This window comes from Globicephala melas, chromosome 3, assembly GCF_963455315.2.
Source record: "Globicephala melas chromosome 3, mGloMel1.2, whole genome shotgun sequence".
In the NCBI taxonomy this organism is placed as follows: domain Eukaryota; kingdom Metazoa; phylum Chordata; class Mammalia; order Artiodactyla; family Delphinidae; genus Globicephala; species Globicephala melas.
Window position 1 is genome coordinate 167,656,141 of NC_083316.1, and position 26,765 is coordinate 167,682,905.

The 26,765-nt window shown below is 48.1% G+C and overlaps 1 protein-coding gene and 1 long non-coding RNA gene across 5 annotated transcripts in view; one reads left to right on the forward strand and one right to left on the reverse strand.

The window, feature by feature from the left end:
- DPP9 (dipeptidyl peptidase 9) overlaps positions 1 to 26,765 on the forward strand; it is a 115,062-nt gene that overhangs the window by 14,823 nt on the left and 73,474 nt on the right. The gene's annotated exons all lie outside the window — the stretch shown is intronic.
- LOC115865484 (uncharacterized) lies at positions 2,525 to 5,320 on the reverse strand. Of its 2 annotated transcripts, none has more exons than XR_009563568.1 (4): positions 5,268 to 5,320; positions 5,088 to 5,179; positions 4,348 to 4,514; positions 2,525 to 3,605 (listed from the first exon to the last, which is right to left on the reverse strand). It is a non-coding gene; the product is annotated as an uncharacterized lncRNA (long non-coding RNA). The 2 variants fall into 2 exon arrangements; XR_009563569.1 differs by lacking the exon at positions 4,348 to 4,514 and adding an exon at positions 4,560 to 4,817.

Genomic DNA, 26,765 nt, shown 5'->3' on the forward strand with positions numbered 1-26,765 from the left:
ACCGCCAGGGAATTCCCAGGGAATTCCCTGCTGGTTCTTAAATGCCGTATAAATGGAATCATGCAGTATGTATCCTTTCGTGTCCAACTTCTTTTGTTCAGCATGACCTTCAGTCATCTAGGCTGCCGCTTGTATCATCAGTTTGTTCCCTTCTTTTTTTTTCTTGCCCATAGTGTGGATATACCAGTTTGTTTATCCATTTGCCAGTTAGTTTTTGGCTATTCCCAACAAAGCTGTTGTGACTGTTTTTGTAAAATTTGCTCTGTGGAAATAGATATTCTTTTCCCTTCTGTGTAGATCCAGGCATAGAACTGCTGAGTCAAAGGGAAGAAAATAGGGACTTCCCTGGTGGCACAGTGGTTAAGAATACACCTTCCGGGCTTCCCTGGTGGCGCAGTGGTTGAGAGTCCGCCTGCCGATGCAGGGGACACGGGTTCGTGCCCCGGTCCGGGAAGATCCCACATGCCGTGGAGTGGCTGGGCCCGTGAGCCATGGCCGCTGAGCCTGTGCGTCCGGAGCCTGTGCTCCGCAGCGGGAGAGGCCACAACAGTGAGAGGCCCGCGTACCACAATAAATTAATTAATTAAATTAAAAGAAAGTTACCTGGCCTTAAAAAAAAAAAAGGGAAGAAAATAAACTTCCACTTTGTTAGAGTAACCCCACTATCTCCCTATATATTGATGTTCCCTCCTTCTTTGCCTCACTCTCTGGTTTCTTCACTTCTGCTTTCTTGGGACCACCTTCCAAATAAACCAGACTTGTCTCAGACTCTACTTTCATGGATTTCCCAAGTTAAGATAATTGGACACTGACCAGATTAAGATAGCTCCATGGGTTGTACCTTCAGTTCAGTTGTCCACAGCACCTCTGAGGGTGATGGCTCTTCCTTATAGGTGCCTGTGGCCTCCATGCTCCTGTGTCTGATGAAGGGGTTCAGGCATCAGCATTTACATCTCAGCTGAATACTTATCGGGTACTAGCACTGAGCTGGGCATGGGGGTGGGTACAAAGATCAAACTGCTGAGATTAACTGAGGTTTCTGGCCCCCCAGTGGTCTATGGGAGAATAAAAGATCGGAGGTTTTTTTTTTTTAAACGAAGGATTCCCCTAAATGACAATCAATGGGGATGCTGGTCAAAATGCAGATTCCTTGGCCTGCCTCACCTCTGGATTATTGAAACTGAGAGGGCCCTGGAATGTGCATTCTCTATGATTTTCCTAGGGGAATCATCCTCATAATAAAATTGGAGAGGGCTTTCCTGGTGGCACAGTGGTTAGGAATCCGCCTGCCAATGCAGGGGACACGGGTTGAAGCCCTGGTCCGGGAAGATCCCACATGCTGCGGAGCAACTGAGCCCGTGCACCACAACTACTGAGCCTGCGCTCTAGAGCCCGCGAGCCACAACTACTGAGTCCACGCGCCGCATCTACTGAAGCCCACGCGCTCTAGAGCCTGTGCTCTGCAACAAGAGAAGCCTGGCCACCGCAGTGAATAGTAGAAGAGTAGCCCCCACTCGCCGCAGCTAGAGAAAGACTGCGCGCAGCAATGAAGACCCAACACAGCCAAAAATAACAAATAAAATTTTAAATAAATAAATAAAATTGGAGAATTCGGGGACTTCCCTGGCAGTCCAGTGGTTACGACTCTGTGCTTCCAATGCAGGGGTTGTGGGTTCAGTCCCTAGTCAGGGAGCTAAGATCCCACATGCCGTGTGACGTGGCCAAAAAATTTTTTTAAATATTGGAGAATTCAAGCAAGAGATGGTCGTGAGCGAGCTAGTTATTGAGTGTCGCTGGTGGGGGAAATGATAGGCAATTACGCTCAGCACGGAAGGGCCAGATCATGCAAGTTGTGTGAGGATATTTGAATTTTATCTTGCAGGCAGTGGGAGTCTTGGAAGTGTTGAAGGCAAGGGTGGGACTTGATCAGATTTGTGTTCTAGAAAGACCCCTCACTGTATGTGGCGAATGAATTGGCTGTGTGTGTGTGTTTTGGGGGAGGAGGGAAGAGACTATGAGACGACCAGGCAGTGATGGAGGTAGGGGGCTGGAGAAGAGGACAGATTTGATGAGAATGACTTGCCTTGGGGAATATGGGAGGGGGAGGGTCTCTGGAATGTGGAGAGCCTGCCGCATGATGGGGGCATGGAGGGCAGGGGCAAGTTGAGGCTTGGGTGGACTGGGCGTTCACCTTGACATTATTAATTTGGAGTGATGGTGAGACACCTAGGGAAAGATATTCATAGAAATACCAGGGGGCTTCCCTGGTGGCGCAGTGGTTGAGAGTCTGCCTGCCAATGCAGGGGACATGGGTTCGATCCCTGGTCTGGGGAGGTCCCACATGCTGCGGAGCAACTAGGCCCGTGAGCCACAACTACTGAGCCTGCGCATCTGGAGCCTGTGCTCCGCAACAAGAGAGGCCGCGACAGTGAGAGGCCCGCGCACCGCGATGAAGAGTAGCCCCCGCTCGCCGCAACTAGAGAAAGCCCTCGCACAGAAAAGCAGACCCAACACAGCCAAAAATAAATAAATAAATAAATAAGATTTAAAAAAAAAATACCAGGGCAGAACCTCCTCTTTCATTGGTGTCCCTAAAGGGCAGTATCTGGGTGCCTTTTCGTATCTGAAAGCGCTCCCATTCCCAGAGAACAATTCTAAATATACCAGAAAGTCTCTCACAGTTAGCCTTAACCCAGATGTGGAACTCTCTCTCCGCTCCTCATTCATGAAGAGCCTCTGGCATTTAGGTGTCTTGTAATCATATCTTCTCTGCTTGTTAATGGACCCACTGAGACAGTACTCCCGGGAGAGAGAAAGATTTCGTTTGTCTGGGGCTGAGGAGGGAGACAGGGGTTGCCAGAGCTAATGAGGAATCAATGCCTCATAATTGCTAATTAAACGAGTCTGGCTGTCTCCTGGGGCATTAGTTGGTTGGCCGGCCCTTGAGTGTCCACAAATTTAATTATACTTCCCAATAAACACCTGCATCAACCATCGCCCTGTGGTATCTCTGTGGGGGAGACCGAGGAGAAGTAGGATCTTCGTGCGCCGAAACCATCAATTCATTTATTGATTGATGTATTGGTTTATTCCCTTATGCCTTTATTGAGTCAACAAATATTTATTGAGCACCTGCTGTGTACCAGGCCCTGGATTGGGTGCCGGGGACTCAGCAGTGAAAATACAAACACAGTCTCTGCCCTCATGGAGCTCACAGTATCATGGGGGAGACAGTTCTGTAAATAGTAACACAAAAATAATTAGACTAAGTGCCAGGTGGAAGATATCCCGGGTCTATGAGAATGTCTAATGTAGACTTGACGTGGGGAAAGGTGAGGCAACAAAGAAAGTTTCCCTCAATGAAATGAGACTTGGATGAGGAGGCAGAATGTGCCATGGGGCACTCGGGGTGGCGGCATCCATTCCAAGCTGAGGGAACAACAAAGGCAAAGGCTGTTCGTAGGCTGGGCTGAGCCCAATGTCGTGTCTGTGACTTGATTAGGGTGTCACAGAGAATTGGAGGTGAGCCTCGATGATGCCACAGCCCACCTACTAGACGCAAGTTTACACGTGTTCTGTAATTGGTCCATGGAACTGATGGTAGGCTGGGGGGAGAAAAAAAATCATTCCACAGAACTTTTATTGAAAAGTCTCCCCAGAATCCTGATCTAGGGAGGCCTTCAAAGGTTGTTCCCTCATTGATCCTCCAGGAAAGTGTAGTGAGATGGTTAAGAGTCCTGGGTTCAGAGTCAGATATTTTGTAGTTCCAGGCCCGTGGGGGCATAGGAGTAACATGGCCAACACCACACACTGCTGTGTATTCATGGGGTGCATGCCCCTATTCTGTTCCCTCCCCTGCCTTTATTCTGTGGAATTAGTCAGCCCAACCCCTGGGTGGAAGTGATTCCTCCCTGAGCCCCCAGCCCTCACACTTGCTTGTTCGTCTTGGGCGGGGGTCGACGGGAGTCCACGCTATGAGGAAGCTGTGACTTGTTGTCATAGTACATCAGAACAACAAAATCACTAGTCTTCCACACAGCACTAGACCACAACCGTTCCAGTCGTCTTCGCCACCGTCTGCCCCACGTCTGAGATCCCCACCCAGCTCTTTCCCCTCACCTGAGCTAAGCCATAACACCTGTTCTCCACTGCCCCCTGTTTCCTGTTCCTGGTCCTCCTGGAGAGAGGCAGGGTCTGATCTCCAAGGGCCCAACTCCCACCCAGCCATATCAGAAACATGGATTTTGGAGTTGGACAAATGTGGGGTTGACTTGCAGCTTCACCCTTGGGCTGAGAGCCCTTGGGCTTCTTACGTCCCTGCCCCTCTCTGGGTCTCAGTTTCCTCACCTGTCACCTGAGTGTAATAACACCCATGTCCTGGGGCTGAAGATGGCATGATATAATGTATGTAACATGCTTGACACAATGCTTCTCACAGAAGTCTGGAAAGAGCACAGTAATGCCATCTTGGCAGGCGCCTGTCCCCACTCCGTCCTACGGATTGGCCATTTCACCTGTTGGGAATTACAGATTTTTTTCTGTGTGCGGTTTCATCTCACCTGCTTATCTGGAAAACAATTCGTTGAAAGATCCATTAAATGAGGGTCAAGTCTCCAGAAACGTCAGACACTTCAGACCACCCTCTGTTCCCCCGTCAGGGGACAGGGGCTTCCCGGTACCAGGGAAGCTGTCCAGTGTCCTGGTTCTGAAATGAAGTCGGCTCCGGGAACCCCCTAGGAGCTGTCCGGAGCCCTGGTGCTGAAGCAGATTGTGGCTCCCTTCCTGGACCCCGAGCGGCGCTGTCCTGAGTCTCGGTGCTGAAATAAATAGCAGTTTCCTTCCTTGTTGGTCGGAGAGCTGTCCTCAACCTCGGTGCTGAAGAAAACTTGATTTGCTTCCCTTTCTTCCCCAGCTCACCCTAGTCCCCTCTGTTCTTCTCCCTCTTGGGAACTCCCCTCCACTACAATTCTTTCCCCTCCGATCCTCTTCCAGGTGCGCCTCCCGGCACAAGGCGGGGGAGAGACGGAGAGGTCAATAACTAGGACTCATACCTTCTCCTCACCTAGTGTCATGTTTCCAGAACTTACCTCCCAGGTAGTCAGCGCGGTTGGTCTCCGTTTTCCAGACCGTCAAACTTCACAGTCTTTGTCGCTTTCTGGGAAACTGTCCATGCGCTGACCTGCAAACCAGCGCCATTCACAGGGGCCCGGATCCCTCAGACCACCCCTCCCCCCACGCGGCTTCGGCCCTTCCCCTGTGTGCCTCACCTGCTTCCCGTCTTGCAGGCAGATGCAGGTGTCCACTGGCTGCCTAGGCGGGGACTTGCGCTTTTATGGGCTTCAGGGGAGGCGGGGCGCCGGGAACCCAGGGAGGGGCTTCGCCAGCCTTCCAATGGGACTCCGCCTCGAATGCAATTCCAAAGATTACCTCATAGGTTGTGGCCTCAGCTTCAGAATAAAAGTCTGGCATCTGCCCAAAACCTGGGTTAGGGGTTTTCTGGAGGGGGAGGGAACGCTCATTGTGTTCCTCAGGGTCTTCCCACAGGGTCTAACCCCCTCCTAGGTCTCTGAACTCCGTGTTGGCTCAGGGACGCTGGCCAGTACCTGCTTCTCCCCATCCCCAGCTTGTGCTATTGCTGGATCAGGAGAGAGAAAGCTAGTAAACTGTGTTGGGGTAAAAACGGCACAGTGCAGAATATTTAAGTCCAGTTCCAGATAGGGAAACTGAGGTCTGTGGGACTGGAGGGCTTAGAGGAGGCTGGGGCCGAGGTGAGACTCTAGCCTAGATCTTTTGAGTCCTTGATTCAGAACCCAACTCATAACTTAGTGTATTGTTTTGCTTTATGGAGCAGGGTCTGAGCCAAAAAACACACGAACTTGGGTTCAAACTCAGATTTTTCTCCTCCTTGCTGTGGGTATTTGGGTATAATCAAACATCTTTGTGCTTCAGTTTCCTCAGTTGTGAAATGGCAATGATGGTAGTAACTTCTCAGAGCATTGAGATGAGGAATTAATGATATGGTGTGGATTGCATGTTGAAATAAATAATCAGGACTGGGGCTAGGGTGAGGGAGGCACTGGCCTCAGGTGCAAAATTTAAGGGGCTACCAAAAAACCCCTCAGTAATCAAGATAAATAATATTTCAATGCAATGTTTTAAGAAATCAGAATTATTGCAAAAAATCCACAATGAACAAAATACCAAACTTTATCAGTAAAGACAGGATCGGCATTACTAATTTTTCCTTTTGCCTCAGGCTCCAGTGCAGCATGGCATGGCACTAGAAATAATCTGAACATGATAAGTTTCCCAATAATGTAGGTATTTATTATTTTCTGAGACATTCCACTCATTTATTTACTCAACAGACTTTTATTGTATTAGGCACCAGGGACATATACATGAATTCAGCAACCCATCTTGCCTTTGGGGGGGTGAAGACATGAAGTTATAACTATGCTCAAATGTAGTATGTGTGACAATAGAGGGATTTGTGTCATAGCTTGTGCTGTCCCTAGTATGAACGTCCTATGAAGGAGCTGCTCATTTTGTGGAATTTGACCTCACAAGTGAGCTGCCTGTAGATCACCCATGGATCCAGGAGCATCAGATAAGGTACCTAGCGTTTGTCAGCAAAGTGCCAAACCAAAGATTAGCCCCATCCACACACACTGGGGGAAAGTTCAGTCAAACCCATAATGATGCGTGCAGAAGCTGTAGGGAATCCTAACACATAGTAGGTACTCAACAAATTCACTGTCAGCTATGTGACTTGTGGGAGTTCGTCTGAAACACTCTGGCTTAATTCTTCCATCCTGCCTCCCATGCGGAGGCCAGTTCTGGCTTCCCACCTCCAAAGGAGGAGCAGGGAGCCTGATACAAAAGGAAGAGGAAGAAACAGGAATGCAGCCTGGGGGTGGCTGCCTCATTTATTTGTTTCCCTCTTTAAAAAAAAAAAAAAAACTCTATTTTTTTAAAAAGAAATTCACACCCACAGGAAAGTTTCAAGAACAAGGCAATAAACTCTTATATCATCTTTACCTAGATTCACCCACCCATCGTTAACATTTGGCCACATTTGCTTTCTCTTTGTCTTTTTCTCTATAGAGATCTTTGCCTCTGTTCTAATCATGTAAATTGCAAACACAACTGCCCCTTCATCCTAAATACTTCAGCACGCATTCCCCAAGATCAAGTCTGCTATGTAACTTAACGCAACGATCTCAACCAAAAAGTTAAAGTTGTTAAAACACCACTGTCTAATCCAGAGTCTATATTTCAGTTTCACCAGTCATCCCAGTCCTGTCCTTTATGGTATTTCTTCCCAAGCCAGGATCCAATTCAAAATTATGCATTGCATTTCATTGTCCCGTTTTCCATCTCTTTTGCAGAGGGGTGGGCTTTGTAGTAACAAGAAGACTCAGACCCCAGGCTCTTCCTTTCAACCCTGAGATCTGGCTCCATCACTGTCTTCTACAAGGTTGTGCAGTGTACACAGGGTCTGACCCCCTCTTATTTACAAAAAGAGTTTGTTTACAGGATTTCTTAAGCCCCCTCCTCCTCCAACATTCTGGAAAGATTTGGCCAGATCTGTTCCCCCCGCCCAAGCCTACTTTATGCATTCGTTTACTCCACACACAAAAAAATTTTTTGAATGTCTGCTATGTGCCGGGCACTGGGAAATACAACAGGGAACCAAGCTGATGTGATTTTTGGCCTCCATTTAGTGTAGAAGATAATAAACAAGTAAACAAAGGAACAAGATAACCTCACACAGAGATGATGGCTATGAAAAAACCAGACTGGGGGATTGTGATAGTGCTGGAGTCAGCAAACTTTCTGTGAAGGGCCAGAAAGTAAATATTTTCAGCTTCGCAGGCCAACCGGCCTCTCTCGTGGCTACTCCCCTCTGCTGTTGTAGCTCAAAATCAACCTTGGAGAATATATAAATGGATGAATGTGACTGTGTGCCAATAAAACTTTATTTGTAAAAACAGTTGCAGCTCATTTAGCCCAAGGCCCACAGTTTGCTGGCCCCTGTGGTAGAATGGGATTGGCTGGTGAGAAGGACATTGCTTTAGGCTGGAGGTTGGGGAAGATCTCTCTGGGGTGGGGCCATCTGAGCTGAGACCTGAAAGGTAGGGAGGCGATGACTGTGGGAAAATTTAAAGGACAAATATGGGGCTGAAGGGACAGTTGGTGTAAAAGCCCTGGGGGCAGGGGTACCGGCCCTGATGGATGTGTTGGAGGATGGTCAAGGGTGGTAATAGATTTAATCAGAGAGAGATGGCCAGGGGTCTGTCTGGTCACTCAGGACAGGAGCAGATCACAAACACAGAAAAACCTTTCCCCCTTTCTTTCTCTCCCTGCTCAAGCTTTTACTCTGTGCGGGGCTCTGTGCCCAACACTCTACGTGCCAAGTATTCCTAAGGCGACCCCGTAAGATACCTATACCATTGTTGTCCCCAATTTACAGATGAGGAAACTGAGGCCCAGAGAGGCTAAGAAACTAACCCAAGGCCACCCGGAAAGCAAGTGAGCAAGCAACAAAGCTGGGATTTGAACACAGCTCTGACTCTTGGTTCCAAAGTTCACGGTCCTCACCACTTCCCCCAACATTGCCTTCTTTTGGGGCTCCCCCTCATACCTCCAGGAGAGCAGAGAACGTCTTTACACCTAGAATTTTGAGATTCTCCTGCCAATTCTTCCAAGCTGCAGAGCAGATACGAAATGCCCCATTTTACAGATGTGGCAGAGGCAAACCCCTTCTCCACAGACTGCAGTGAGCGGGGGCTGGAGCTGGGATGGGGACCCCGGTCTGCTGACTCTAAGGTCTAAGTTCTTGTCAATGTCCATTCTGTTCCCTGTTCCCTTCCAGAGGTCCTGTATGCATATTCGAATTTATACATCATCCTACACACACATCTTTTATGTTTTTAACCTTTTAAAGAATTCATAAAGCAGACATATTAAGGTATAATTTATATACAGTAACATTCACATTTTTAGGTATATAGTTCTATAAATTTTAGGTGTACGGTTCTATAAATCTTTTTCTTTCTTTCTTTCTTTTTTGGCTGTACCGGGTCTTAGTTGCAGCACACAGGATCTTCGTTGCCCCGTATGAGATCTTCATTGAGACATGCAGGATCTTTTAAGTTGCAGCATGCAAGATCTTTAGTTGTGGCATGTGGGCTCTTAGTTGCGGCATGCGGGATCTAGTTCCCTGAGCAGGGATGTAACCCGGGCCCCCTCCATTGGGAGTGCAGAGTCTTAACCAGTGGACCACCAGGGAAGTCCCCAGTTCTATAAATCTTGACAAATACATAGTCATGTACCCAACACCATAATCAAGATACAGAACAGTTCTATCATCCCCCAAAGTTCCCACTGCCCCCTAATTAGGGGTGGGGGTGTGTAGTCTATCCCCTCCCCCACCCATAATTCCTGGTAACTGATATCCATCATCACAATTTTGCCTTTTCCAGAACGTCATTTAAATGGAATCACATAAGGGAGATGGGGGGATGCTGCAAAAAAAAAAAAAAAAAGGAATAACATGGTGTGCAACTTTCTGTGACTGGTTTCTTTCACCAGCATAATACGTCAGAGATTCATCCATGTTGTTGTGTATGTTGGGAATCAGCTCCTTTTTTATTACTGAGTAGCATTCCACTATGTGGATGGAGCACAGTTTCCTTAACCATTCACCAGTGCAGGGGCGATGGGTTCAGGGACATCTCTAGGTTTTGGAGATAATGAATAAAGCTGCTCTAAACATTCATGTACAGGTGTTTGTGTGGACGGTATGTTTTCATTTCTGTAGGGTAAATACCTAGGAGTGGGATGGCTGGGTGACCTGGTAAGTTTGACTTTATAAGAAATTGCCAAGGGACTTCCCTGGTGGTCCAGTGGCTAAGACTCTGTGCTCCCAATGCAGGGAGCCCAGGTTCGATCCCTGGTCAGGGAACTAGATCCTGCATGCCACAACTAAGACCCGATGCAACCACATAAATAAATATTTTAAAAAAAGAGAAATTGCCAATTTTTTTTTTCCAAAGTGGCCACACTGTTTGGCCTTTCTGTGAGCAGTGGATGGAAGTTCCAATTGCTCCACATCTTCGTCAGCACTTGGTATTGTCAGTTTCTTTTTCAGCCACCTAATAAGTATGCATTTTCTTCTCTTCCTTTTTTTTAATACATAAGGAAGCATTCTATTCATACCTTGCAAAATGCTCTTTTTCACTTAATAGTATGTGTAGAAGAACAAGACATAGTCTTTTTTAAAATTAATTATTTTTGGCTGCATTGGGTCTTTAAAAATATATATATATATTTATTTTTGGCTGCGTTGGGTCTTCGTTGCTGCAGGCGGGCTTTTGCTAGTTGCTGCACGCGGGCTCTTGCTAGTTGCGGCGAGCGGGAGCTACTCTTCGTTGCTGTGCGAGAGCTTCTCATTGTGGGGGCTTCTTGTTGCGGGAGTATGGGCTCTAGGTGCACGGGCTTCAGTAGTTGTGGCGCGTGGGCTCAGTAGTTGTGGCACGCAGGCTCAGTAGTTGTGGTTTGTGGGCTCTAGAGTACAGGCTCAGTAGTTGTGGCGCACGGGCTTAGTTGCTCCGCAGCATGTGGGATATTCCCAGACCAGGGCTCGAACCTGTGTCTCCTGCATTGGCAGGCAGATTCTTAACCACTGAGCCACCAGTGAAGCCCAGGAACAAGACATAGTCTTTGACAAAATGTATAGTAAGAGAGATAGACAGTCCCAGGCTATTACAGTTCCCAGTGAACAAAGCTGTGATGGAGGAGATTTGGGGCACTGTGGGAACCCAAGGGAGTCACCTGCCCCCATCCAGGTCGAGGAAGGAGGGGTAAATCAAGGAGGGCTTCCTGGAGGATGCAACACTGTCTAAACTGAGACCTTAGGCTGAGGAGGAGTGAGCTGGGTGAAGTTGCAGGAAGTGTGTTCTTGACAGCAGGAACAGCATGTGCAAAGGCCGGGAAAGAATCTGGACTTGGCACATTTGGAGTCAGGACCACTGGTTGCAGAATGTTTCCTCCTTTTGCCTGCCTTTGGGTCTGACTGGTCCATTTAATCAGATGGGGTGACTTTCTCTTGCAAACAGTGGCACCTTAGGAGGCTCCATTCCACCTTCCAGAATAGAATCATCATAGCTGGCATTTAAAAATCACTTACTGTGCCCTTGCTAATTCGAGCTCTGCCCTTGTCATCTCGCTGGGAATCTCAGCTTCACGGAGAGTCCCCTTTGTTCATTTTTCTCTCCCTGGGTCCCCAGGATCTGCAACATTTGCCTGTATCCCAGGCAGGTGCAGGTGGGCAGAAATGAATGAATCTCTTTAGAAAATGTTCCCCAGGAGACTCCATTTAGGAATAGTAGCTAATTATCTCTGGGGATAATACACCAGCAGTGAGTATTAATTAATAGCTCATCACGGCAGAAATAAAGGTTTAGGAGTGAGAGTTAAGGGTCTGGGATGATTCTTCCTCCCTGTCCCCTGCCTTACACACACACACACACACACACACACACACACACACACTCAGAGGCACACACACGCAGCCCCTTCCTCAGCCGTTACTATAGAGACCTCCTTCCTGCCACCCTCATGAGCATTTACAAATCGAGAATGCACAGATGGTGGCCTCAGCAGGCCTGTTGTTCTCTCTTCTAAGGACAGTTCCTGGAGCCCCAAGGATTAAGGAAACAGGGCTACTCTGGACAACATCTGCCTGGAGCCCTGAAACCTGACCCTCAAGCCCAGGCAGGGGGAGATTAATGGAGGCGTTTACCCAGAAGGGGCAGAGCGCACAAACAGGACCACACACAGGTTGCCCTCCCCACCTGAGGCCGCCAGGGAATCCCTAATGAAGGTCTCAGTCCTGAGGGAGAATCACCCCAAAGGTCAGGCAATTTAACACTTCAGACCCTGTGACAGAGGGGAGCATCTTGCAGTGTGTGTCCTGGAACTATTGCAGTAATATGACCTAGTGTTTCCTGAACATCTATTTTGTGCCAAACACTGCCACTTTATATGTAATAAGTACATACTGGAGAACTTTATGTATAATATAATTATGATGATACTAATGCTTAATTATCTGTCATTAACTATAAGCTTAGAGCTTTAAAATGACAAGGATCTTGCCCATTTTAATCCCCACTGTATTTCCCAGTGCTCGGAATTGATAGCCATTGAGTGAATGAATGATCTCATTTACTCCTCACAGCCACTGCAGAATAACTGAATCCCATTTTTCAGATGTGGAAACCGAGGCCCAGAGAAGTGGAGAGATTCCCCCAAGGACACGCAGCAAGTAGGGAGCAGAGGAGGGATCTGAAAGGAGGTCTTCCTATTACAAAGACCGACCCCCCCTCCTTTTGATGAGGCCCAGAGAGCGAAAGCAACTTTCTCAAGCTCACACAGCCTGTCAGGGACCCAGCCAAGATTAGAATCCGCTTTCCCACCCCTCTCTTGGATGTTCTTTTCCTTGGCTCTACCATAGTTCCTTTCAGTCCTAGCACCAAACGCAATGTCTGGAACACATTGGGCCCCAATAGATATTTGTGAGTGATGCTGTGGGTACCAGGTTGGGGCGTTCCAGAACCTTCCAGAACCCTTCTGAGGTTGTTATCTGCTCTGATCTTACACCCTTGCCCTCCAGGAGGCCAGAACTTGGAGTTTTGTTCCTGTTTGAAAGATGAGGGGAAAGGGAAGCACAGAGAGGCCAGATTGCTAGCTTAATGTTATACCAAGAGAGGGTGGTTGGCTGGGGCTGGATGTCTCCTCCCATGCCATCCTGACGCTCCCTTGAATGCCTCCTCTCTCAGTATCTACCTGTTTTCAAAACCAATTTTCTATTTATTGAGCACCCACTAGGTGTGGGATCTCTCTACCTCATCATATCCTCACATTAACATCCCTAGCTCCCTGCTATTAGCACCCTTTCCCAGAGACAGAAGCAGGCACAGAGAGGTTGAGACACTTGCCCAACCACACCAGAGCAGGGAAGAGGAGAGGGCTGCCATTTGAAACCAGAGTCCCCATGTGTAGCCACATTCCGTGGTTGGTGTCTGTGTCCTGAGTGGGACCAGCCCCCGGTCTGTGAAGGGTGATTCTTGAGCTGCCAAGCTGCCAGTCTGTATAGACCTGGTTTCCTCTCCAGCCCTGAGTCCTGGAAGGACCCTGAATGAATGCCGTGTTCTCCCTTCTAAGCTTTCAGACATGCTTCAGAAACAGTATTGATAAAATTTCCGGTACAACCCTCCCCTGCAACTGTCCTTCCTCTGACTGCTTATCCTAGTGGCAGAGAAGGGGACAGGAACAGAATTCAGAGGAGGGGACAGGAACAGTATTCCTGACAGTCACAGTGGTGGAGGGCAGCACATCCGTAGCTGAGGCGGAGAAAAGTTGTGCGTGTATCAGGGAGGCCTCTTTGAGGCTGGGCTATTTGTACCGGGACAGGAAAGGTGAGAGTCAATCAGCGGAAAGAGCTGTCCAGGCAGAGGGAACAGCAAGTATGAGGCTGGAGGTGGGAACCAGCCCTGGAGAAACTGAAAGCAGGCCAGATATGCCCTCCTGTCCACTCAGATCCTGGGCCACATCCTGTGGTCAATGATATATATAGTCCTTGGAGCCTATGTTCTCTGTTATGAGGCTGAGCATTCAGACCCACAGCGTGGCTCACTACACAGTAGGTGCTCAATTAATGTTTGTTGATGAAAGTATGAACAAAGCAAAGAACTGGAAGGAATTTAAGAGATCAGCCAGTCGAAGGATGGAAAACTCAAATGCCCACAGGAGGGTTTCACGTGAAAGCCCCTGATTTAGGCTCTTTAAAAAAAAAAAATATTCAAGGAAACAAACGCCAGTGACAGCCAACTTGGCACGAGGCCCCTTATCTAATCCCTTCATTTTATCTATGGAAGAAACTGAGTTCGGAGCCATTAAACGACACTTGGGAGGTCTCACAGCCCATAACTGAGAGCTGGGACAATGACGATGATTAGCTTCTGTTTACTGAATGCCTACTATTGCCTCACATACATTCTCTCAATAAATACATCTCCCACGAATAGATATTGGGATCTCCCGATTTGTTTTTTAACTAATGAGGAATCAGAGGCTCAGAGAAGTTAAGGGACTCAGAGTCACGCTACGGTAAAAGGCCGAAATGGGATTCGAACCCCTGTATCCAGAGCTAAGCCTTTATACACTCCCTTCAAGAGCGTATTTTCCGTATTTTTCGTACCGGCGGAAATCGAGACTCAGCGGACTGGGAGGGCTGGTTGGGGGGAGGTGTGTGTGTGTGAGTCAATAAAGCCAACAGCGATTGAACAGTTCCTCTGAGACCACGAATCTTAGGAATCAAACCCATTGAACTGATTCGCGCCCCCAAACCCAGAAATACCCAAGCACGAGTATCTCCAACCCTGCCGCAAGCGCGCCGACTCTCCTCCCCTACAGTAGGTGTACACAGTAGGCGCTTAATGAGCGCTTTGATGGCGGTTATGGAAGCAAAGGCGAGGCTGCTGGAGTAAGAGGGTCCTGCTTCCGTGCCCTCCCTGCTCAACCCCTCGGGGCCTGCCCAGCCCCCAGCCCCAGCCCCCTCGCATCCGGGAGCTCTCCCACAGCAATTACGGTAATTAGCTCCGAGCTGCTGGCGGCCGGGGAAGGAGGGAGGAGGGAGGGAGGCGGACTTTGGCCCAGACTGACCCGCTTCCGGGCGGGCGCTCGGATTGGTCTGCCCCGGGCACGTGACACGCGCCGTGGACTTGTTGCTGGGCATCCCGGCGTTGCCAGGGCAACGCCTGTCGCGTGTCCTCTCTGCCAAGTGCCGGGGAGAAGTGGCTGTGCTGAGGGTCTCGAGACTCGCAGGAGGCGAGGAGGGGGGATCCGGTGAGCGAGGCGAGCTGCCTCCTTCCCCCAGCTCTCCCCAAGCCCATCGCCCGCAGCCCAATCGCCCTTGGTCCCCCGTGGACGTGTCATCTGTGAAGGTGGACACAGCAGATTCAGGGTCGCAGATGGAGCCGGGGGCACACGCAGAAGAGTCCCTTGCCAGGAACTCCCCCATGCGCAGACAGGGTATACAGGCAGAACAGAGGGGCACAGATCTAGCATTGACAAACAGTTGCTGAAAGCCCACCAACCTCAGAGCCTGTGTTCAGATGGGGCAACACTAGACAAGGCAGAGATGAGACAGTCCCTGTGCCCCCAATCATCATCCTCATCACAGGAGCCCCTGCACCTGACAGCTCCCACGTAGAGGGCCTCAGCTAAGCAGTGTACCTGCATTTCATCCTCATTACACTCCTAAGTTATTCCCATTTTACATATGAAGAAACTGAGGCTCAGAATAGGGCAAACATCTAGCCAGGAGGAAGGTACTCCACCCTTCAAAGGTGTGTCTATTAAAACCCACATACTTAATTCACTTTATAAAATGTAAGCCAGTTATAATAGTAATAATAGTATGTTAGCTATTGCTGTGTGACAAATTACCCCAAAACTTAGTGGCTGAGAACAACAATATTTATCATCTCACAGTGTCTGTGGGTCAGAAGTTCAGATGTGACTTAGCTGGGTGCTCTGCCTTAGAGCCTTTCTGGCTGAATTCAAGGTGTTGGGCAGGGCTGTGGTCTCATCTGAGATCTGACTGGGGAAGGATCCACTTCCAACCTCATGTGGTTCGTGGTAGGACTCAGTTCCTACAGGGCTGTTGCTGGAGGTGGCTGTCAGTTCTTTGCCTTGCGGGTCTCTCCAACATTGTGGATTGCTTCATTAAAGCATATTAGCCCATGGTGGGAATTCCCTGGCGGTCCAATGGTTAGGACTGCACGCTTTCACTGCCGAGGGTGAAAGTTCAATCCCTGCTCAGGGAACTAAGATCCTGCAAGCTGCACAGCGTGGCCAAAATAATAATAAAAAAAATAAAAATAACTTTAAAATAAAGCATATTAGCCCAGGAGACAACAGTCTCCTAGCAAGATGGAGGTCACAGTCTTTTATAACCTAATCATGGAGATGACATCCCATTACTTAGTGTGTGTGCACTTACTTATTGTGGTAAAATATGTATAACACAAAATCTGCCATTTTAACCCCTGTAAGTGTACATTTCAGTGGCATTGAGTACGTTCAAAATGCTGGGCAGCCATCACCACTATTTCCAAAACTTTTTCATCACCCCAGACAGAAACTCCATGTCCATTAAAGCAAAAGCTCCCCATTCTCCCTTCCCCTCAGTCCCTGGTAACCCCTAATCTACGTTGTCTCTATGAATTTGACTATTATAGGTACCTCATGTAAGTGGAATCTTACAATATTCTTTTGTGTCTGGTTTATTTTCTAGGCTAATATTTTCAAGGTTCATCCATGTTGTAGTGTGTGTCAGAATTTCCTTCCTTTTAAAAGGCTGAATAATATTCCATTTTATGGATGGCTCACATTTTGTTTATCCATTTATCTGTCAATGAACATTTGGGTTGCTGTCACCTCTTGACTACTGTGAATAATGCCGCTATGAACATGGGTGTGATAATATCTCTTTGAGGCTCCGCTTGCAATTCTTTCGGATAAAGACCCAGAAGTAGGATGGCTGAATCATATGGTAATTATATGTTTAGCTTTCTGGAGAACGTACATACTGTTCATACAGTTTTCCACAGTGGCTGTACCATTTTATATTCCCACCAAGAGTTTGCAAGGGGTGCAACTTCTCCACATCCTCAACATCACTTGCTATTTTCTTTTTTCTAAATTCTAACAGGGTGTGACAGTTGGGTGCATTTTGTAACAAGGTCTTGCCAGGTGAGTTTGAGAGGCTTGAAGGACAAAGAGCGATTAAGGACTGAGGGACTCAATCAATCAATGTGTTGGTTATGAAATGAGAGTTACAGGCTTACCCCAAAGCTTTGGGGTCATGGGGCAGGATAGCAAGAGGATTATAGGAGTGAAAAGCAGAGAGGAAAGTGGTTGGAAGAGCTTGGAGTGGTGTGATATTGTGATTTCTAATAGGATAGATATAGATACAGATATAGATATATTTGGACTTTTTCTCTGTTCTGACACAGAGCTCCTAAAACCCTTGGAATTTCCTAAGTGATAAGAGCAGTAAAGATGAAATGGGTGTTGTTTGTTATCCAATAGCCAATGATTTAATCAGTTTTGCCTACTTAATGAAACCTCCATAAAAATCCCTTAAAGTATGGGTTTGGAGAACTTCCAGGTTGATGACCGCATGGAGGTGCTGGCAGGGTGGCGCACTCAGAGAGGGCATAGAATCTCCGTTCCTTTCCCCATACCTTGCCTTTTTTTTTTTTTTTTTTTGCGGTCCGCGGACCTCTCACTGTTGTGGCCTCTCCCGTTGCGGAGCACAGGCTCCGGACGCGCAGGCTCAGCGGCCATGGCTCACGGGCCCAGCCGCTCCGTGGCATGTGGGATCTTCCCGGACCGGGGCACGAACCCGTGTCCCCTGCATCCCCAGGCGGACTCTCAACCACTGCACCACCAGGGAAGACCTGAGTTGTATTCTTCTATAATAAATGTGTAATCTAGTAAACTGTTTTCCTGAGTTCTGTGAGCCATTCCAGCAAATTTTCCAACCCGAGGAAGGTATCAAGGGAGCCTCCCATTTACAGCTGGTCAGTCAGAGGCACAGGTGATGGCCTGGGCTTGTGATTGGCATATGAAGTGGGAGCAGTCTTGTGGGACTGGGTCCTTAACCTATGGGATCTGATGCTATCTCAGGGTTTGTAGTGTCAGAATTGAGTTGAATTCAGGGTACCCAGCTGGTGTCTGAGAACTGTTTTGTGTGTGGGAATAGCCTACACCTTTTGGTGTCAGAATTGAAGTATTAAGAGCAATCATAGAGAGGAAACACAGGAGTGTTTTTTTCCTCCAGTTGGAGTTTCAATGGAGGAACTCTGGTTGCCAGCAACAGAAGCCATACCAATGAGCCTTACAGAAGAATTGGGTTGTTCACAGGATTAGCTGAATATAGGACACGGGGCAGTTCTGGGGATCTGGAGAGCAAGACCCAATGGATGTCCCCTTGAGGGAGCTTCAGTTACCACGGTTGAGCCTGTAGCAAAGGCATTATTCATCTTGACCTCCTCCCACTCAGGTGGAACATTCTGAGAAAGTTCCACCAATTGTCTCAAAGTCATGAAACTGTCCCCTGACTGAGTGGGATGTGTGAATTGACAGCCCATCCAAGACCCAAGACCTAGGGAAGGAGGTGTTCCCCGGCAGTAAATCGGGGTGCTACCAACCCTCAAACCTCACCAGTTCACTATAAACAGTGCCTCAGGAACCCAGGCATTGGGACAAAGAAGAATGAGCTGACCCTCACGTGCAGGAGAAAAGTCTCTGTGGTAAGAGTCACCGAACGCATGCAGCCTGGCAGCAAGTTTGACCATGTACTTCCCCTGCTCTAACCTCTTCCGTGGCTCCCTATTTCCCTCAAGATAAATTCCATGCCTCAGTTTGCTTATCTGCAAAACAGAGCTGCTAATAGCATCAACCCCCTTAGGATGTAGTGAGAATAAAAGAGTTAACAACAGGGAGGGCACGTAAACGGTGTCAGGCATATCGTTACCACTCAAGAAATGACAGTGACCATGATGATAATTATCTTTTGTAAGCCTTCGCCTCTCCCCTCGCATGCCCCCAGAGATTCTGATATGCTTTCCTTCTGCTCAAAAAACTCTCATTATGCCTCAGAAATGGTTTCTGCATATGTAAAATGGAGGCAGTGACAGGATCCCCCTGACAGGTTGTGGCGAGTATCTTTCTTTAAACCCACATGTCACGTGCTTAACCAGCGCTGGGGGCATGATAAGTGCCCAGAAAATTTTAGACAATATTATATGTCTTTTACGAAAGTTTTGAGATAATTGTAGATTCATATGCATTTCTAAGAACACGGGAGGATCCAGTGTATCCTCTACCCAATGATGACATCTTGCAAAACTATTGATGCACGTCTGGAATATTGACACTGAACATTTCTGTCACTGCGGGGGTCCCTCCTGTTCACCTTTTAAAGCCACACCCGGTGTCCTCCTACTCCACCCTGTTAACCCCGGGCAACCACTAATCCATCCTCCATTTCTCAAGTTGTTGGTGTTATCAGTAATTTGTTTCTTTTAACTGCTGAGTAGTTCCATATATTGGTTTTTCACTTTTTATTTTGAAATGAATATCAAAGTTTACAAGACTAGGGACTTCGCTGGTGGTGCAGTGGTTAAGAATCCACCTGCCAATGCAGGGGACACGGTTCGAGCCCTGGTCCGGGAAGATCCCACATGCCGTGGAGCAACTAAACCCAAGCGCCACAACTACTGAGCCTGCGCTCTAGAGCCCGTGAGCCACAGCTACTGAAGCCCGCACGCCTAGAGCCCGTGCTCCGCAACAAGAGAAGCCACCGCAGTGAGAAACCCACGCACAGCAATGAAGAGTAGCCCGTGCTTGACGCAACCAGAGAAAAGTCCCCGCACAGCAGAGAAGACCCAACGCAGCCAAAAAAAAAAAAGTTTACAAGACTAGTACCATGACCTCTTGGGTACCCATCACTTCACTTCACATTTTGTTATTCACGTTTTAATATATATATCCTGTCATTGTCACCGAGCCCGTTAAGGGGTTTGGCACCTCTAAGAAAAAGGCCGTCCTCTTACATAATCATACAATGAATTCATGAAATTTAATATTGAGTCAATGTTATTATCCAATATGTAATCCATATTCAGATTTCTCCAACAGTCAGCATGGTGTTCATTAGAGCTCTTTTCTTTTCCGATCTGCGATGTAGTCAGAATCACACGTTGCATTTGGTGTTCCTGTCTCAACAAGCTGTCGTTGCCTTCCATGACATTTGAAGAGAGCAGAAAAGTTGTTCTGTAGATGGTTTTGCTTTGAATTTGTCTGATGGTCTCTCTAATTCATTTCATTCATCCAACAAGCATTTATTGAGTGTCTACTGCATGCCAGGTGCTGGCATCATACAGCAAATGGGACTTCCTAGTTGTGTAGTGAAACCATCAAGTAGATGGCCTGTAGCGTTGCTTTGAGATTTCCAGCCCTTCCCGGCCAAACATCCGACTCTGCCGTTCACTCGCTGTGTGCCCTTGCACTGGACACTTTCCCTCTCTGTGCTTCACTTTCCTCACGTGGAAAACATGGCCAATGTTAGTCTTTACCACTGATGGGGGTTCGGAGGATTCAGTGGGACTTCCCATGGCGAGACTGGTAGATACCGAATGCATGATAAACAAAGTTAACTTGTGATTTTCATTATTGTGTGACTCTAGGTCAGGGTCTCCCAACTCCGTACTTGGGGCCGGATCCTTCTCTGTGGTGGGTCCATCCAGTGCACTGTAGGGTGCTGAGCAGCGTCCCTGGCTCCCACCCCCTTGATGCCAGGAGCCCCTCCCATCATTACAACCACAGATGTCTCCAGACATTGCCCAGTGTCCTCTGGGAAGGAAGGACCCCGCTGCCCCACTGGAGTGAGGACCGCTGATCTGTGATAAGTGATTCTGAAGAATGATGATGATTGAAGCAATCCATGATTAAGTGACCAAGCCCTCCACATCTACTCAGCCAAGGGTTGAGCGACGCCGAGGAATATAAAGTCACATTCTAAGAATCTAAGGGGCTCTGATTTCACAAGGGTAAGGTTTCCCGAGGTGTGGTCAGACACTGCTTGCTGCTCAGCCCGCTGGGCCCCCAGAGCTCCACCCCTGGCTCATCAGCTGTGTCTCCATGGGTCCGGGCGCGCCTGCCCACCCAGCCTCTGTCGCCAGCCTCAGCCGTGAGAAGAGGGGCTCAGGTTTCAGCTCAGGGCAGCTGCTGGGAGGCCCCGGTCAGGTGAGGGACTTGGGAGCAAGGCCTCGCAGATGAGGACGGAGCCCGATAATCCCCGTGTCACTCTTGTCCCTTGCAGTGTCCCAGCTCACCTGTGAGAGCCAGCTCAGGGGCCCAAGAAACAGGGAGAGTGTGTGGGTGGGCGAGCATACAGTCAGTCGGTGGCAGTCATCTGGGTTGGGACGTTTGCTCCCCCAGGGGACATTTGGCAATGTCTGGAGACATCTTTAGATGGAGGTGCTGCTGGCATATAATGGGTAGAGGCCAGGGATGCTGCCGAACATCCTGCAATGTGCAGGACCGCCCCCGAAAGCAAGACTGATCCGGCCTCAAATGTCATTAGTACTGAGGGGGAGGAACCCAGATCTGTGTCGATGGAAAGGGGTTCATTTCATCTTTTCAGAAATTGTCTTACTTGTTGTCTTTTTCTTATTATGTGAGTGCATATTACCTGCCGATAAAGGTTAGAGAAAAACAAAAAAGTAAATAAAAGTCACCCACGACTACCCCATGCAGAGGGAATTGCTGCTAGCAGTTTTTAATATCCTCCCCCCTGACATATCTGTGTTCTCATTTGTATATTTACAAAAATGGAATAATTCAGCACAGTATTTCACATAACAGATAGGAAAATCTTTTTGTATCTTGAAATTCCTCCGTTATATTTTCTGATACAGCTGCCCCACCGTTTAAGTAAGAGCCTCATCATTGGACATACTTACTGGTTGCTCACAGTTTAGGGCTAAAGCACGTTTGTGACAGAGCTCTTCGGGACTCATTCTTTGTACAGGTTCACATTTATTTCCTCAAGATAAGTGGTTGGAAGCAGAACTGCCATATTAGCAAACACGCTCATTTTAAAGTTTTTTTTTTTTTTTTTTTGTGGTACGCGGGCCTCTCACTGTTGTGGCCACTCCCGTTGCGGAGCACAGACTCCAGACGCGCAGGCTTAGCAGCCATGGCTCACGGGCCCAGCCGCTCCGCGGCATGTGGGATCCTCCCAGACCGGGGCACGATCCCGTGTCCCCTGCATTGGCAGGCGGACTCTCAACCACTGCGCCACCAGGGAAGCCCTAAAGTATTTTTCAAATGACAACTTATCTATTACCTACAACTACAAGGCAGTTGATAACTGCATTATTCACTACAGTGCAATTTGAAAATGCAGTCTGTAAAAAAGGTTGAAGAAGGATGTGAAGAGGGAAAGTACACTTCTCAGTTAGCCCCACCACTCAGTACCAACTCTCTTGACAGTTTGGAGCACACCCTGCCAGAGCTTTTTCTATGTGGACATAAACCTATGTTCATGAATTGCACTTCTACAAAATGCAAGCTGCTCTGTTCCTAAATGTAAAATTCCTTTTAAAATGAGTAAGACCATCTCCATCCCCCCGGCTTCTCCTGTCCTAATCAGTTCAAAATCACGTAGACCCATCTGATTCTCATTTTTCTCAGGTGGTGTGGCCTGGGGGTTGGAAATTTCCTCACTCATTTGTTTATTCACCACGTATTTATTGAGCATCTGCCATGTGCCCGACATTGTTCTAGATGAGCAATGAACAAGACAGACAAATATCCGTGCCCTCACAGAGTTTATAACAGACAGACAGACAGACAGTAAACGAGGAAGCATTCTAACACAGGGCATTGGAGAAAAGTACAGAGTGATATGAGGTGACCAGGGCAGGCTTCTCTATGGAGGGGTTGTGTGGGCTGAGACAGAAAGGTACATTGGCACAACTAAGAGACCCAGAGAGGAAAGAATGTTACTGGAGGTGAGCACAGCATGTGCAAAGGCCCTGAGGTGTGAAGGAACATGACCCGTTCTAGGCACTGCAACCAGGTCGGTGTGGAGCAGAGTGAGTGAGGGGGATCCTCGTTCGGGATGTCGCTGGAAGGGTCCTACTTTTGAATATGGCTGAGACTAAGCTGGGTGTGGGGAGGTGGGAATTGGGTAGGGAGCACAGGAAGTGTCGAGGGGACTCCCAAGACCCTGGCAGGATGGATGGTGGTGAGTCTTGATGAGGACCGGGTCTGTAGGGGACAGATTACGGGGTGGGGTCTGTGAAGGTTAAAATTGCAGGTCTCGGTACAGCCTCCTTTCTCCCCTTCTAGAACTTTGAATATATGTCTATGTCTGTTAAATCCAAAGCCAGTAAAACTTATACCGAGGTAGCAAATGTTTTCTTTAAATAGGGGTGGGGAGGAAGAGAGAGAGAGAGAGAGAGAGAGAAAGAGGGAAACTGGCGAATGCAGACAATGTCCTCCTGAAACCATGGTGACTAGAATGACTTAGGAGGGGGGCTGCTGAGGATATTAATAATAATTTGCTGTGTGGATTTTTCCAGCATGGGTTATTGTGTAGGCAAGGCAGTGTGTTTGCCTCTGTGTGCATACGTGTGTGTGTGTATGTGTGTGTGCGTATGCATGCATGGGTGTGGCTGTGTGTGTGCACTTTTGCATAGGTGCCTGAATGTGTGTGTGTGAGTGACTTGCAGATGTGTGGCTGTGCATGTGTTGCGCATGGGTGTGACTGTGTGAGGTGCACTTTTACACAGGTGTGCAGAGTCCCATGTGTGTTCAAGTGTCCCTTTCCAAGCACTTGTGTGATTGATCAGCTGTGTGTATGTGTGCATCTGCGAAGGCATCTGAACTGGCTTGCACATATGTGTGCATGCAATGCTGTGCGAGCGACTCATGCCCATGGATGCAGGTGTGTCCCCATGTGCATGTGTATGTCACGTGTGTGCAACTCTAGAAGTACGTCTGCACACGCTTAGCTGTGTGCACCCGAGGGGAGCTTAAAGTGAAAATCGGAAAAATGAAGACTCACAGTCTACCTAGCAGTTGGTGCCGATGTCAGTTTCCTGATTTTGAGAATGTACTAGAGTTATGTAAGATGATACTACTGGGGAGGAAGCTGGCAGGAGGGTACAAGAGACCGTCTGTGCTATTTTTGCAACTTCCTGTAGAGCCTATAATTATTTAAAAAATAAAAAGTTTTTAAAAATCTGAGGATGAGAAACACGAATTTCATACATTTTCGTGTCTCCTCAAAACAAGGAAGAGAAAAATGGAAAAACAATCTAAGCAGCCGACCAATGATTTCTTTTAAGTGAGCTTTTTATCTGAGAACATGGTTGATGTCCCCAAGTCTCCTGGGTGGGAGATGACGATCCAGGCATGTGTGTTGGGAGCTGGGGAGGGGGAGGTGGGGAGGCTCAGGCTGGACCCAGGCAGGTGCTGTTGGTGTTAGTATGCATGTGGCTGTCTGGTGACCTGGGAGGACCCGGGAGGGGACTGGGAACCTTCAGAGTGAAGGGCAGGATCGGCCGCATCAGCTAATGCAGGGAACTTCACAGGTGAAGAGGAGGAAATTTAATCAAGGTGGAGAGGACAAGTCAGTGATATCAAATCTCTTGGGTTGGCAGGGGAGGGAGGGGCAGAGCAACTAATCCCTGGGTTTCAGGTTGTCTGACCACCTGCTGCTGTGGAGTTCCTCCTGAGACCCCAGGATCCCAGGTTGAATGGGTGTGGGGGGAGGGAGGGAGGCAGAGACATGGAGATGTGGAGGGAGAATGAGGAAGAGAGGGAGAGAGACAGAGGCCAGGCAGAGCAGAGAGACAGACAGAGAGGCAGAGACATAAAGAGAGACAGAGAGGTGGAGACAGAGAACGAGAAAGAGACAGACACAGACACCTAGAGGTAGAGAGGGAGAGAAAGACGGAAACTAAGCCTTTGCTGCCTCTGTTGAGCCTTTGTCTGCTTGCCTAAAAGGATGGATCAATTAATTGGTCCACTAATGGCATTCTCTCAACAGGCCAGTAATGTATCAGTTATCTATTGCTGCATAACAAACAACCCAAAAACTTAAAGGCTTAAACAACAACAATTTATTATTTCTAAAGATTCTGTGGTCTGGCCAGGTGGTTCTCGCCTGGGCTCATTCACGTAACTGGGTTCAAAGGGCAACTGAGCTGGGCTGGAAAGTCTAATATGGTCACATCCACATGTCTGTATCATGGGGGATCTGGAAGGCTAGGATCTGTCTCCTTCTACATGCTGTACTGCTGGGGCTGGAAGCCTAGAAACTACATTTTTCAGAATCTCTTGAAGCTAAACTTTGGGTGCAATTAAATTCTGTTAAGGGAATATAGTCATGCAGTGTTTGATTCAAAGGCTATGTTTCTGCCCCATCTGTGCTGTGTTTCTTGGCAAGCAGGGTGGTGATGTGATAAGAACAGAGGCGTGAAGGTCCAGGTACCATTTTTTGTGGGCATAGAAAGGCAGGGAATGGGGGATCAATTTCTGTTGCTGTTTTCATTGACAGTTGTTGTTGACCAATAACAACGTGTTTGAGATGGGTTTTCTGTTAACTTGCAACCCAAAGAATCCTAACTGATGTGGTCAGGAAGGTGAAGTCTTCATGGATGAATGTTTTATCCAGAAGGAAGCAGAGGATTTAGTTTAAGGAAAATGATTTCCATGAGGTCATGTTCCCAGCTCAGTCAAAGCAAAGAGCAAACATGCTGGAGCCAGATAGAATAGCAGAGCCAGAATAGCCCACAGAAAAATGTTACTTGAACCGTAGCAAGGTAAACTGAGTCCAACAGGGACAGAAGGGCTTGCCCAGGATCACACAGTGATGCCAGATGAAGCTCTTTTCCTGCTGGTGGCTGGGTGGGGGGGGGGGTGGGGGTGGTGTGGAGGAAAGGTGTGGGGAGGGAATGGGAGAAGATTTCTCTGTGTGCAGAATTGCTTCTAGAACAGGAATAAAAAATGAGTCATCAGCAAGATGGTTGAGAGATAGAGCCTTAAAATGTCACTGGTCTGGGAAGGGCCAGCTCTGAGAAAGGATGGAGAGATGTACAGACATCAGGGGAGATGGTGGCATAGATAACAATTTTTTCAAGCCCTCAATTTGGTCTCAATTTCTGGATGAAGAAGTGCACAGTAGCTGATGCTGCCAGGGTCCTGGGGTGCAATATTACCTCTATTGTCCTAGGTATGGGCATACCAACAGTTACGGCATGGCATGTTGAATCAGGTACTACAAAATCTCTGCTTGTCTCTGTGGTGGAAACAATGAGATTTCAGAAACCAAGGGTGTACCAGTTAGGGAAGACTAAGTTTATGCTGCAGTAACAAACATCCCCCAAATCTCAGTGGTTCAAAACCCCAAGATGTATTTCTTGCTTGTGCTAGCCCCTCTGCTGGGATTTGGCAGAGGGCTGTATGTGTACTCCTCCAGGATACAAGTTGATGGAGTCACAACCATCTCAAACTTTACTGGTCACTGTAGCTGAAGGAAAGAGACAAAGTGATGAGTAGTGCCCTGGCTATTAAAGTTTCCACCTAGAAAGGGCACATGTCACTTAAGCTCACATTTAATTGGTCCAGGGCAAATCTCATGTCTCCCAGCTGACTTCATGGGCGGCAGGGGAGTGCAATTCTGCCTAGGAGAACACTGGACATTTTAGGAGGACAGCATTAATGGATAACTTGGGAGATGGGGGAGGGGGAATGTTCTCTAGAAATGAGATACTCATACCAGTTTTTTTTTAAATTAATTAATTAATTTTTGGCTGCATTGGGTCTTTGCTGCTGCATGCGGGCTTTCTCTAGTTGCAGCGAGCAGGGGCTACTCTTCATTGCTGTGCGTGGGCTTCTCATTGCGGTGGCTTCTCTTGCTGCGGAGCATGGGCTCTAGACGTGCAGGCTTTAGTAGTTGCGTCTCGTGGGCTCTAGAGCACAGGCCCAGTAGTTGTGGCACATGGGCTTAGTTGCTCCACGGCATGTGGGATCTTCCCGGACCAGGGCTCGAACCCGTGTCCCCTGCATTGGTGGGCGGATTCTCAACCACTGTGCCACCAGGGAAG